Source organism: Lissotriton helveticus, chromosome 7 (assembly GCF_964261635.1).
Source record: "Lissotriton helveticus chromosome 7, aLisHel1.1, whole genome shotgun sequence".
Taxonomy (NCBI): Eukaryota; Metazoa; Chordata; class Amphibia; order Caudata; family Salamandridae; genus Lissotriton; species Lissotriton helveticus.
The window spans coordinates 575,331,583-575,345,537 of record NC_136068.1 but is presented as its reverse complement, the minus strand read 5'-3'; the positions used below and the strand labels follow the sequence as shown (position 1 = coordinate 575,345,537).

General features: G+C 46.8%; 1 protein-coding gene and 1 pseudogene across 8 annotated transcripts in view; both read left to right on the top strand.

Annotated features, from left to right (window-relative positions):
• The window catches only part of LOC144768773 (uncharacterized), a 9,320,023-nt gene that overhangs the window by 7,469,179 nt on the left and 1,836,889 nt on the right, over positions 1 to 13,955 (top strand). The gene's annotated exons all lie outside the window — the stretch shown is intronic.
• The window catches only part of LOC144767069 (ADP-ribosylation factor-like protein 6-interacting protein 6 pseudogene), a 45,857-nt pseudogene continuing 38,862 nt past the window's right edge, over positions 6,961 to 13,955 (top strand).

Here is a 13,955-nt window from a genome sequence, read left to right as displayed (position 1 = left end):
TTCTGCACATCCCTTGCCTCTTTCTGCAGTCTTGCCTCTATACCTCTCTTGCCTTTCTGTACCTCTCTTGCCTCTTTCTGCACGCTCTTGCCTCTTATTTTATCTCTCTTGCCTATAGCTGCACCTCTCTTTGCGTTCTACTCCAATCTTGCCTCTTTCTGAACCTCTCTTGCCTCTTTCTGCACTTCTCTTGCTTCTTTCTGCATTTCTCTTGGCTATTTCTGCACCTCTCTTGCCTCTTTCTGTACCTCTCTTGCCTCTTTCAGGACCTGTTGTGCCTCTTTCTGCACTTCTCTTGCCTCTTTCTGCACCACTCTTGCCTCTTTCTATACATCTCTTGCAACTTTCTGCACCTCTCTTGCCTCTTTCTGCACCTCTCTTTCTGCACCTCTCTTCTATCTGTATCTCTCTTGCCTCTTTCTGCATTTCTCTTCCCTCTTTCTGCAGCTCACTCTCTTCTTTCTATACCTCTTGCCTCTTTGTGCACCTCTCTCGCCTTGTTCTGCACCTCTAATGCCTATTTCTGCACTGCTCTTGGTTCTTTCGTCTACTCACTCTCTTCTTTTTGTACCTCTCTTGCCTTTTTCTGCAGCCCTGTCTCTTCTTTCCGCGCCTTTCCTGCCTCTTTCTGCACTTCTCTTGCCTCTTTCTAAACATGTATTCCTCTTTCTGCACCTCTCTTGCCTCTTGATGTATGTCTCTTGGCATTTTATGCTCTTCTTTTGCTTCTTTCTTCAGCTCTTGACTCCTTCTTTACCACTTACCTCTTTCTTTACTTCTCTTGGCTCTTTCTGCACCTCTCTTGCCCCTTTCTGCACCTCTCTTGCCTCTTTCTGCAGCTCACTCTCTTCTTTCTGCACCTCTCTTGCCTCTTTCTATACCTCTCGTCCCTTTTTCTGCAGCTCACTCTATTCTTTCTGTACCCCTCGTGCCTCTTTATTCAATTTCAAATCTTTATTTCGATCGCATGACCATAAAAGATGTGCACATAAATGTTACATCATTAAAACCAAATTATAAACACATTTTAAGAGCGTAAGCAATCGAGATTGGTTCAGAATGAATTTAAAAACAGTTACAATGAATCAAGGGGGATGGGTTAGTTCTACCTCCCCGACCCCTTTAGGAACCTAGCACGTGTGACCCATATTGCAGTTAAAAAATTTGACAAGGCAAAAACAATTACCGGGGATAAGTCAGTTTCCAAAACTCTATAAGCTGGTAGGAGTCGTCTAAAACCCAAATTTTTAAGCAGCGGGACGATCCAGTGCTTTCTGCTTTTCCGATAGGCTGGGCACATAAACACAACATGCACATCGGTCTCCTGTATGTTAGTACATGTAGGACATGTCCCTGTACTGGATTGACTCGTCCATCCTTTGGTGAAGGACCCCAAAGGTAATGTCTCATACCTCCACTGCAAGAATAGTTTCCTTGTTAAGGGAGGCATGATATCATTCAATACACATTCCATGGTAATAGTGTCTTTAAATTGGATAAAATCGAAAGTTAGGGATCCTTCACGGACATTATCCAGTGCTCGGGCAAGCATATAATCATTATAAGTTCTGGACAGTATCTTCCTCGAGATACTGATGCTGGCTCTCTCCGGATCTGCCCATAGTCCTGGGAATTCAAGGGACTCGCACATGTTCTTTATATAACTTAACCATGGTATACTGCTTACTTTCGGAGCAGACAGAAATTCCTGGAGCTCAGCTCTGTAGATTATCAGCTCCTGGCTGCTCCATAGGCGGCGCCAAAAAGCCAATGGTTTGAGGCCAAGTTCCTCGGTGATTGGCCTCACGCCCAGATCCAATCTTAGGGGCAGGACTGGTGTGCTACCGGGGAGGGATGTTAGTTGCCTTAAGAACTTGTTTTCGGCAGTTAACAGGCTTTGGGATGGTACGTGGCCCCAAAGCTCTCCACCATAAGTAACTGCCCCCCGAGCCTGTACTTTATAGATTTGAATTGTCGGGCCAAGTGGGCGGTAAGTAGATTTGCCAGCAATTCTTAAGATGCCACCCGCCCTCTGAGTCAATTTCATGGCCGATTTGGCTTGATGTGCCTCCCACATCAGGTTTTGGTTAAGGGTTATCCCCAGGTACTCGAATGTCTGCACTCTTTCTAGACTTACTCCTCCTAGCTTTGGGTTTGGTCGGTTGGTCGGCATTGGGTTTAAAATCATAAATTTGGTTTTCTGCGGATTAACTTCTAGTCCCCTTTCCTCGCAGAAGCCCAGAAACCCATCTAATACCCGCTGGATGCCCATAGGGGATTTGGACAGCAGCAGGGTATCATCCGCAAACATTATTGCGGGGACCCTGCTGCCGCACAGTTTCGGGGCATCAATGTTGGCAATCCTGGTCAGGTGCTCTATTACCCCGTTCACGAAGAGGCAAAACAGGGTCGGTGCAAGCACACAACCCTGCCTCACCCCTCTTCGAACGGGGAACCTCTTAGTTAATATGCCGCTGTTTCCGCACCTGACTTGTGCGAAGTTGTTTTGGTGTAATTTGATAAGGATTGCAAGAATGTCTTTTGGGACCCCCAAATCTTCCATAACCTTCCATAACTTGGATCTAGGCACCAGATCGAAAGCGGCACGCAGATCCACGAAAACCGTGTACACCGTGCCGCCCTCGATCAGCGCTGTCCTCCAGTAGATGAGGCTCAGTCTGAAGACTTGGTCGACCGTTGAGACCCCCCTCCTGAATCCCGCTTGATATGGGCTCAAAGTATTAGTTTCCTCCAGCCAGTTCTGGAGCCTATCCAACACCAGCCTCCCAAAGAGCTTTTGAGAGACATCGATTAGACTAATGGGACGGTAGTTGGCTGGGAGCAGTGGGGATCCCCTTTTAAATATAGGGACCACCTCTGCTCCCAGCCAAGTGTCCGGGACCCCCATTCCTCCCAGAACCGGATTAAAAATTTGCGACAGATATGGTGCCCAAATCCCTGGCTCCTGCTTGTATAGGTCGCCTGGTACCCCGTCCATGCCAGGGGCTTTGCCCACTGACAGCCCTTCAATGGCTTTCTGAACCTCTCTTATCATGAAGGGTTCACATTCTGGGGCATCCTCCAGGGTATATGGGTTATGGATCGAGGCTTCCTCTTCTAAAGCATATAGGGACTCAAAATGGGATTGCCACAAACTCGGGGCGATATTAGGCTCGATAGCTGAGGGAAGATCTTCCGAGCCATGATTTACTAATCGCCAAAATTTACGGGAATCCCTGTTCCCTAAAGCACCCAAGAGTTTCTCCCAGTGGGCCTCGTCCCATTCCACCCTTGCACTTTCCAGGAGTTTCTTGTGTGACCTTCTTCTAAGTTGTATTTCCTCCCTACTGTTGCCCGCCTTGATAGCTAGCAGGAGGTCGCATTTAGACTTTCGGCACATGGAATTGTACCAGGTCTTTTTGCTATTCCCACCACGTCTATCATTTCCCTTATTAAAAAGATCTGCCTCCATTATATTGATAAGATCTTCGTGGGTTTGCCACAGAAGAGCTCTAGTTTCTTCGTTAAAGGGGCCTTCCCCGTGGGCAAATGTCTCTTCCAATGCTGGAATAATTTTGGCATAGAGTTTTGCCAGCTTATCATCGCTTGAGACCAATTTCTCCCACCTCACTCTCCTTCTGTTGTTCTCGAGTGCCAGCCCTGTCTTTGGCCTTTGTTTGGTCGGTCCCTCAACCGAGATGCATGGGATGGCATAATCAAGTTCTAGGGCGTTGTGGTCACTGTCCAATCTGTCTATTATCTTAAAATCGGTGACATGTGACCATGAAGACATTTGGACTAAGACATAATCCAGTCTAGATTCACTTCCAACTTTATTGAAAGTGAATTTACTTGGGACGTCTGATTTCGTGCGACCATTACACGCCCTGCGGCCATGGTTGAGTGTGAGAGCTGTTATCTGCAGGGCGAGTGGGGTCCACGCCCTTGCGGGGGGTGCCATCGTTGCCGGCACCCGCCATCTTGAATCCTCCTCTTGGGAGGGTCCATCAAGAAGGCCAGGCAGCGGCTCGAAGTGTGCATTTAAATCACCTCCCACCAAATAGGGAAGTTCCCTGGGAATTTGGCTCAAGAACACAGAAAGTTCTTCAATTGTGCTTGATTCTCTAAATGCGGGCACAGGTCTTGAATAGACATTTATTAGTACAAGTTTGTGGGAGTTAGGCCATTCTATCTGCACCGCCAGAATATCATCTGAGTCCACATTTAAGACAGTAGCATTGCAGCCCAGGTGGGTAGCCACCCAGGTTGCGAGGCCTCCCGAGGGTCTACCTCATCCTCCCCACTTCGCGGGTTTCGTAAAGACTGCAAAGCCCTGGCGAGTGTGTTTTCTCTTGCCCAGGTTTCTTGGAATAGGCAGATACTTCTCGAATTAGTAAAGGAAACCCATTCCTCACATTCTAACTTGCTGCCCAGACCCGCCACGTTCCACGAAATCAGGTTCAGTGACAGGGGTCGTGTTAGTTCCTGCGATTCATTTCTTGCGGGGTTTGTCTTTAGGGGTCCTGATATGACCTCATCCCTCGTTCCATCATCATTGACTTTGGCCGAGGTCTCTTCCAACGGGTGATTTGGATCTTGGCTAGTTTCCTGGGTCTTCGGGGCGGCTCTATATTCCCCTTGTAATGGGGAATCTTCCGGGCGTGGAGACCTGTCCCTTTTGGAGTTTAAGAGGGGCAGCTCACTAATCGCCGCCTCTAATAGTCAGTCGACCAAGTCAAGATTGCTATATCTATTGTAGGTCGGAAGATAACCAAACTGAGATTTTGAGTATGACCATGGGGTTCCTCCCAGTCTTCCCCCCCAGCCGCCTCCAGACCTATTTCTCCTGTTGACAAGCTCCCACCCTTCTTCCTCATCATAGGGTGGGAGATACTCTTTTGCCATTTGCCTGTTATAATTGTCTCCTCTAGGTCTTCCCCCCCACCCCCACCTCCTTCTGCTACCAAAGCCCCAGCCCTCCTCCTCATCACACACTGGCAAATTGTTAGCGATCATATGTCTATTGTGGTGGTTGTCCCACCCACCTCTCCTATTTGACCCCCACTCCCCCCTCCTCTCTTGATGGAACCCCCATCTCTGGTTGTCTGCTACATAGGCACTCGATGGGTAGGAAAATGAAAGAGGTAAGGGCTGAATGAGGCTATCCTGGTCGTGGGAGGACCAGCTGCATATATAAGCAGTCTTAGTATCTCTAAACCTAACCAGGATACAATCCCCTGCAATTGTTTTCCTATGATTACCTACCCAAGTAGCTCTCCGCACCATAAGAATATCGGCTGTTATGGTAGGTGGGAGAGGTCTATATTTGGACAACCAATCGATGGCCTTATTTTTAAGGGAGGAGGCTGCCTCTGAGGTATTGGGTTTTAACTCAGGTACCCCAGCTAGTATTATTGTGTAAGGGGCTGCCTCGGGTGGAAGATTCACAGTTTTAATTGGGGGGATATTTTTTTGTGTATTAGCTGGTGGTGGCTGGTCTTTCTGTGGTTGACTAGGGGTGGTGTTATTAGCTTTAGAGTGTGTATTTGGAACGGGGAGGGCGGCTGGCAATGATTGGCGATTATTAGGTGCAACAGTGGTTTTCCTGTTCGGTTGTTGGGGAGTTTTATTTTGGTTTGTTTTATGTTGGGCATTTTGTGTGAAACCTATAGTTTTCTCCTTCAGTGTCGTTACTAGCTGAGAGGTATTATCAGCTGGTGGTTCCAACCCCCCTGTATTGCCCTTCCTTTCTGATTTTATAGAATCAGCCAGCTGGACTGTGGATTTTTCTATGTTGATCAGCCTAGCTTCTATTTTTATTAGGCGAGCTTCTAAGGGACTTAGGAGGGACCTGATAAGTGCGCCTATGTCCGCCAATGTGATATCCTCACTAGAAGGATCCAGTATAGAATTATTAGACAAGGGTACTAGATCCGGTACTACCCTTTCGGCGGGTGGAGCCTTGTCTCCTTTCACCGGCAAGACACTCATGGTGTTTCCCCCCCTCACAGGAGTTTTTTTTACAGTGTTGGACTTAGGGGTTTTTGGTTTCTTCCCCCCCTTGGTCGCCCCACCTCTCCCTCTTTTTGGGATGGCACCTTCCTTTGCCTTTGATGTTGTGTCTTGAGGGGGGTTAGAGATGACTATATGTGGTGTCTGTGTATTAGGAAGGGTCAGTAGAATCATATCGTCAAGATCGGAGTTAGTGAGAGACTGGTTTGCCCCTGTCACCCCCGCAGTGTGGTCGGTAAAGGTTTCCCCCCCTCCGGTGTTTTAGCTAGGGCAACCGGACCCAATGAGGACCTCCGCACCCAGTCGATTTCCTGGGAGATCCGTCGTTCAAGTACTTCGATGTCTTCTATCAAGAGTGCGCCGGCCTTTACAAAATAATTGTCAATTGTACCTTGGGGTGCTCCTGCCGCAGCCATAGATGATTTGCTTCTAGTTTCCCACGTAGACATTCCCAGTTTCAGGAAACCCAATGGTCTGCTCTAGCAAATCGGGTGTGCTTGTCCGGACAGGGGGGGGTGGCCCGTCCTCCCTCGTCCTCGAACGGCCTCAAACGGCCCGCTCTTTGCCCGGTCTTCGCCCGCGCTTCCGTCCACGCGCGTGTCCCGCGATCGCATCAGGGGGCTGGGTTAAGTAGGAGGAGGGGGGCGGTGCAGAGGCACCAGGTGCGCGCGATGTCCTGGCGCAAGCACCTCTGGTCCTCGCAGTCCCGCTCCCGGTGTCAGAGGCGTAGGCTCTCCCCACAGCAGCACCCAGCAAAGTTGGTAACCGAGCACACGGGCTCCCAGGTTACAGGTCAAAGTTCCACCGGACAATGGCAGGTCAGAGCAGGGAAGTCTCTGAAACGCGTGTTTAGTCCACGACTACGAGCGGCTCCCGCGAAGCGGGGGCCGCGAGTCGTTATGTAGCCCACAGGGAGGAGGGGGCGGGAAGAGGTACCAGGTGCACGCGATGTCCTGGCGCAAGCACCTCTGGTCCTCGCAGTTCCGATCCCGGTGTCAGAGGCGTAGGCTCTCCCCACAGCAGCACCCAGCAAAGTTGGTAACCGAGCACACGGGCTCCCAGGTTACAGGTCAAAGTTCCACCGGACAATGGCAGGTCAGAGCAGGGAAGTCTCTGAAACGCGTGTTTAGTCCACGACTACGAGCGGCGCCCGCGAGTCGTTATGTAGCCCACAGGGAGGAGGGGGCTGGAAGAGGCACCAGGTGCGTGCGATGTCCTGGCGCAAGCACCTCTGGTCCTCGCAGTCCCGCTCCCGGTGTCAGAGGCGTAGGCTCTCCCCACAGCAGCACCCAGCAAACTTGGTAACCGAGCACACGGGCTCCCAGGTTACAGGTCAAAGTTCCACCGGACAATGGCAGGTCAGAGCAGGGAAGTCTCTGAAACGCGTGTTTAGTCCACGACTACGAGCGGCTCCCGCGAAGCGGGGGCCGCGAGTCATTATGTAGCCCACAGGGAGGAGGGGGCGGGAAGAGGCACCAGGTGCGCGCGATGTCCTGGCGCAAGCACCTCTGGTCCTCGCAGTCCCGCTCCCGGTGTCAGAGGCGTAGGCTCTCCCCACAGCAGCACCCAGCAAAGTTGGTAACCGAGCACACGGGCTCCCAGGTTACAGGTCAAAGTTCCACCGGACAATGGCAGGTCAGAGCAGGGAAGTCTCTGAAACGCGTGTTTAGTCCACGACTACGAGCGGCGCCCGCGAAGCGGGGGCCGCGAGTCGGTATGTAGCCCACAGGGAGGAGGGGGCGGGAAGAGGCACCAGGTGCGCGCGATGTCCTGGCGCAAGCACCTCTGGTCCTCGCAGTCCCGCTCCCGGTGTCAGAGGCGTAGGCTCTCCCCACAGCAGCACCCAGCAAAGTTGGTAACCGAGCACATGGGCTCCCAGGTTACAGGTCAAAGTTCCACCGGACAATGGCAGGTCAGAGCAGGGAAGTCTCTGAAACGTGTGTTTAGTCCACGACTACGAGCGGCTACACTTTACCTGTTTCTCCTCTTTATTCACCTCTCGCCTCTTTCTGCACATCTCTTGCCTCTTTCTGCAGTCTTGTCTCTTTTTATACCTCTCTTGCCTTTCTGTACCTCTCTTGCCTCTTTCTACACCTCTCTTGCCTCTTATTTTACCTCTCTTGACTATAGCTGCACCTCTCTTGGCTTTCCACTCCAATTGTGCCTCTTTCTGCACCTCTTTTGTCTCTTTCTTCACTTTTCTTGCTTTTTTCTGCATTTCTCTTGGCTATTTCTGCACCTCTCTTGCCTCTTTCTATACCTCTCTTGCCTCTTTCAGCACCTGTTGTGCCTCTTTCTGTACCTCTCTTGCCTCCTTCTGCACCACTCTTGCCTCTTTCTGTACCTCTCTTGCCTCTTTCTGCTCCCCTCTTGCCTCTTTCTGAACCTCTCTTGCCTCTTTCTGCAGCTCACTCTCTTCTTTCTGCACCTCTCTTGCCTCTTTCTACACCTCTTGTTCCTTTTTCTGCAGCTCACTCTCTTCTTTCTGAACCCTCCTGCCTCTTTATGTACCTCTCTTGCCCCTTTCTGCACATCCCTTGCCTCTTTCTGCAGTCTTGCCTCTATACCTCTCTTGCCTTTCTGTACCTCTCTTGCCTCTTTCTGCACCCTCTTGCCTCTTTTTTCACCTCTCTTGCCTATAGCTGCACCTCTCTTTGCGTTCTACTCCAATCTTGCCTCTTTCTGAACCTCTCTTGCCTCTTTCTGTACTTCTCTTGCTTCTTTCTGCATTTCTCTTGGCTATTTCTGCACCTATCTTGCCTCTTTCTGTACTTCTCTTGCCTCTTTCTGCACCTCTCATGCCTCTTTCTGCACCTCTCTTGCCTCTTTCTGCACCTCTCTTTCTGCACCTCTCTTCTTTCTGTACCTCTCTTGCCTCTTTCCACACCTCTCTTGTCTCTTTCTGCATCTCTCTTGCCTCTTTCTGCACATCACGTGCCTCTTTCCGTGCCTTTCTTCCTCTTTCTGTTCCTCACTCTCTTCTTTTTGCAACCCTCTTGCTTCTTTCTGTTTCCTCGCTTGCTTCTTCCCTGACTTCTCTTGCTTATGTCTGTACATGTCTTGCGTCTTTCATCACTACTCCTCCTTCTGTCTGTACCTTTCTTCCTCTTTTTGCACCACTCTTGCTTTTTTCTGTACTTTCTTTTTTTGCCTTTTTCTGTATTTCTTTTGCTTCTTTCTGTACTTCTCTTGCTTCTATTTACACATTTTTTCTCTTTTTGCCCATGTCTTACCTATCTAGGTGTAGTTAGAAATTAGCATATAACAAAACCTTAGAAATTCACTGAAAAAACCCACAGGCTTCAGGGATGTTGTAGTTAGAAATTAGCATTTAAACAACCTAAGACATTCACTGAAAAAAATCACAGGTTTCAGGGACATTAGAGATAGAAATTAGCATCTAAAAAACCTTAGAATTTCACTGAAAACATCGTAGGTTTCAGGAATGTTATAGTTAGAAATTATCTTTTAAATAAACCTTTGAAATTCACTGAAAAAACAACAAGTTTCAGGGACGTTATAGTTAGTTGGACATTTCACTAGTACACAACCAGAGAAATTTGCCCTTATAATTAGTCGAGCTAACTATAAATCGCGCCCCCGCAATGCACTGCTGATGATGTCACATATTACATCATTCATGACAGGGTTAGTGACATCGCTGATGACATCTCAAATGACATCACTGATGCCATCATCCATGACTATTTGTTTCTGTAATGTTTAAATATGTTTAAAATATATATATATATATATATATCTCTATATATATATCTCTCTCTCTATATATATATATATATATATATATATAAATAAATATATATAGCAAGGCGACAGGATCGCCGAAACGCGTCGGATCGCGGCACCTTTGACACTGCATTTGAAAATGATAAAATAAAAAAAGAACTTTGCTGCTGAAACTACCGGAGTGGTGTCCGTTTCTCTGTCTGGCTGTGCTGTTTGTTCGGTGCTCCAGGGAGCGTTACACGCATATATATATATATATATGGTCGCCACAAATCGTTGTTTTTTACGAAAAAAGATGGCACTCGAAAGTCTCTCATCCAGATGAAAATTTATTGGCAGACCCCCTGCCCCCTTGACAAACGCGTTTCACCACTTGGGCTTCGTCAGTGTCAACCAGATTACAGTGAAAGACACCATTATATCCCCACCTCCTCCTCAACATAGAAAGAGGACTGAATCTTTTCTGATCAGCGGCCATCTTACAATGTGCAACATTGCATTACACAGTATTGATAAGAGCTTTACATGGCGGGGAAAATGGTGTGTATAAAGTGCTCATGCAATTAAAAACATTGAAGTATCCAAAGTGATACTTCAGCATTTCATTTCATCACATATGTACATTTCTACCTTAAAGGGACAACGGGAAGGAAAAATACATTCGTATAATAATCATGTCCTTCCCCTTTACTATATACATGTGCATACTTTCCAAAATTGTCCTCTCTGTTTCAAACGAAATAAGACTGAGAGCAGTGAAGGTATTTCATGCACATTATTTCATGTTTGTAAATTAGAGCAATGCTTTTGGAAATAGGACATTGAACGTTCCATTCGTCAATGTTCAATATTATCCCAATTCCTTTGTCCCTAGTTGTTTGCATATGAATATGCGATTATGTAGTCTTGCCCTGTATGGGCATTAGTATTTTTCACACAAGTCCCTGTTTTGCAATTACGCCCTGTATGGGCAAATACTTCCATATAGCTGAACAATTTATAATCTGCATATTGTTAGAGAAAAATATAGAACAATAGCCACCTGAAAGTTTACATCTCCACGTTCTCCCCCTTTCTCCCCTTTAATTTCCTTTGCTTCACATTCTTGGAGGTCTCTCGTGGCACAAGTTGTTTTTGCTGACCAAAACTTACATCCTTCTCACCCTTTCTGTTGGACTCATTCCAGATGTGCCCATAATTCCTCGTCATTATTTAAACCTCTCGGTTGCATACTTTGGAGGTCAATAATGTACCTGGATTCCAATGCCCTCAGAGATCTAAAAATAAATATATATATATCTCCAACATTGCAGGTAGCCCCAAAGGAGTTCGACCTCCGACACTTGGATCAGCCTACTCGTTTATTGGCAAGGGGCACGCAGGCAGCATACAAAGAAACACAACATCAGTTTTCCAAAATCGCCAGACGCGTTTCGGGAGTCCTCGCTCCCTTCCTCAATGGCGTATGCTGTACAGCAGCAAAGTTCACCATGCACCAGCTGATATTTTAACTCTGCGCCCCAGTGGGCGTGGCTGTCCCACAGCCTCCTGGTAGTTGTGCACGGTATATTCATATCACAATTGGGCATGCTTTTGTCAAGGAAAAATTTTAATTCAAACAGTTTCTGCCCAAGTAGGTTGATGTTAAGTCAAATTGGCTGCCTGTTCCGCTTTGTCCATGGCAATTTCAGCTCCAAGCCGGCATCATCCTGCATATTACGCCGTACTTGTGTGTCTCCCGCAGCTGTTAGCACAGTAGAGGCTCACGCCGACCCACAGCAGCAGTGGGTCTTGCTCCACGGCTGGGCAACAGCCATAATAATCTCCAACATTGCAGGTATCCCCAAAGGAGTTCGATCTCCGACACTTAGATAAGCCTACTCGTTTATTGGCAAGGGGCACGCAGGCAGCATACAAAGAAACACAACATCGGTTTTCCAAAATCGCCAGACGCGTTTCTGTAGTCCTCGGTCCCTTCCTCAATGGCGTATGTTCCCTGTACAGCAGCAAAGTTCACCATGCACCAGCTGATATTTTAACTACCCGCCCCAGTGGGCGTGGCTGTCCCATAGTCTCCTTGTAGAGTTCATATCAATATCTCATTACTGTGCAAATGTGCAATAGTGCAATTATATGCTATAAGCATCATATTGTATGTCAGGTACAGCTAAATTACAGGATAAATGCCTTCACTCAATTCTGACCATCCTCAACAGTCGGTGTTGAAATGCAATATATTGCTACTCACACATAAATCAATCAACATTGTGAAATGAACATTAACGTTTTTAGCACCAATATCATTGGCACCATAATGTTTGTATCGCATCCTGGCGCCATTAGCAACGTCTTATGTTGAGCTCTATGTAACTGTTCCTGGACAATTTTGTCCTAATTATATGTTACTCATTAGTGATATCCTGAGATGTTGAATTTTCTAAAAAATGTGGGGTTAAATCCCTATGATATACAAATACTGTCACCTTCCAGATCTCCCTGCTTTATGTCCTCATTTTTTATCTATTGAGGTCTGATTTGCAAAGTGACGTGTGAAAAACACCTTCAGTGTGTCCAAACCCTAGTGATTAGAAACTCATCACCTTACATATTCTTACACCTCAGGGATTTTCTTTCTCTATTGTCAACTGAGCCCAATTGCATATATCCTAGCAACAAGTCAAAACCTCACTATTGACACTCATGTTTCATTTCAATTTTTCATCTACTGGAGTCAGAAACTTGATAAGCCCGGCAAGCATGGAGTTGTAATTACTTCTTAGGCATTGCTAATTTCTTATTCATTATCATGTTCACCTATTAGTCGTAATTTTCCAAGGATCCTGCCTTTTGTAGGAAAATAGTGGGTTGTTGCTTGATACAACACAACTAGTATGTAATATTGTAATGTACTGATCAAATTAAATACTAAAACAATAAGTTAATATCCTACAGGTAAAGCCGGCTCGCATTCCTACTAAGATAAAAATCGTTGTTGTGCCAATATTCATCACTTCCTAACTACAAATTTAAGGTAAACATGTGTACTGATCATCTGTAACGTTCAGCCCCCAGGGTGCTTTATATCTAATTGCAATATATATCTTGTTTCGAGTTAGCGAGGCTTTGACTCCCTGTCCCCTCCTCTCCTACTTGCACTGACCACCTCTATTACATAAAATTTCAGGCCCCTGTTGTCACTTTGGTGGAGTTCTCTAAAATGCCTAGCCACCGGATAGGTATTATCCTGAATGGCTATCGCTCATAGATGCTGAAGTATGCACTTATTTACCGCGTGTTTTGTACATAATTTGCAAATTCCATTTTGCATGTTAGCACCTTAGATAAGCAGTGTTCAATGTTAATGAACCCGTCTTTAAATGTTTTCTTGTTAATGCCATGGATGCATGACTTGCAAGTTTTGCATCTAAAGAAACTGATGAAGCAAAGCTTCGCATATTTTGCGGCTTGCCGAAATCAAGAACCTCGTTTATGTGTAATAAGGTAACAAAAATGTATGTTTTACTAACCTTTATTTTGTTTAGGCAAAAGTTCCCGAAGCTTGCCTATGTGTATTTCTAATGAATTAATCCGTGTCCCTTAAAAATGGCCGCCGCTTGTATTTTAGTTACTGCGCATGCGTCAGCCACACTCACGTGTCCTGACGCGTCTGCAGAAGTGGAGGGAAAGTTATGCGCATGCGTAATTCATAGCTGTGCTTATCATGTGGTACTGCTCGTGCCACTGCTCTTGTGTCCGTGTCAATGTAGCTAACATTTAAATGCAATAAGTTTATTTCTTGACGATGAGTTAAAAGTACAAACCCTGTGATGTGTTTTCATAATGACATTATTATGTATTAATTTGTTTTCGCTTACTTTTCATGTACCGCGGGAAATGGGGGTCTGAGTGAGAGGAGAGCCATATTGGAGGTCCCTTCTGCGCCTGTGCGACATTCGGCAGCACGAGGGACCTTGACAGATGGAACACCGCCAGTTGGCAGTGATGGGCAAGATGCTCCTGAGAAAGTCACCTCTGCCCTGCAAGAACAGCGAATGTGGCTCCTTATATGATACATTGTAATGTTGCGCTACTGTTTGCCGTGTAACTTCTCATGGGAACCCCAAACCTGCTAGGCGGTACCCAAATATGTTAATGAAGGCTTCAAATCGTGTATTGTGATTGGTGTGTTACCCAAA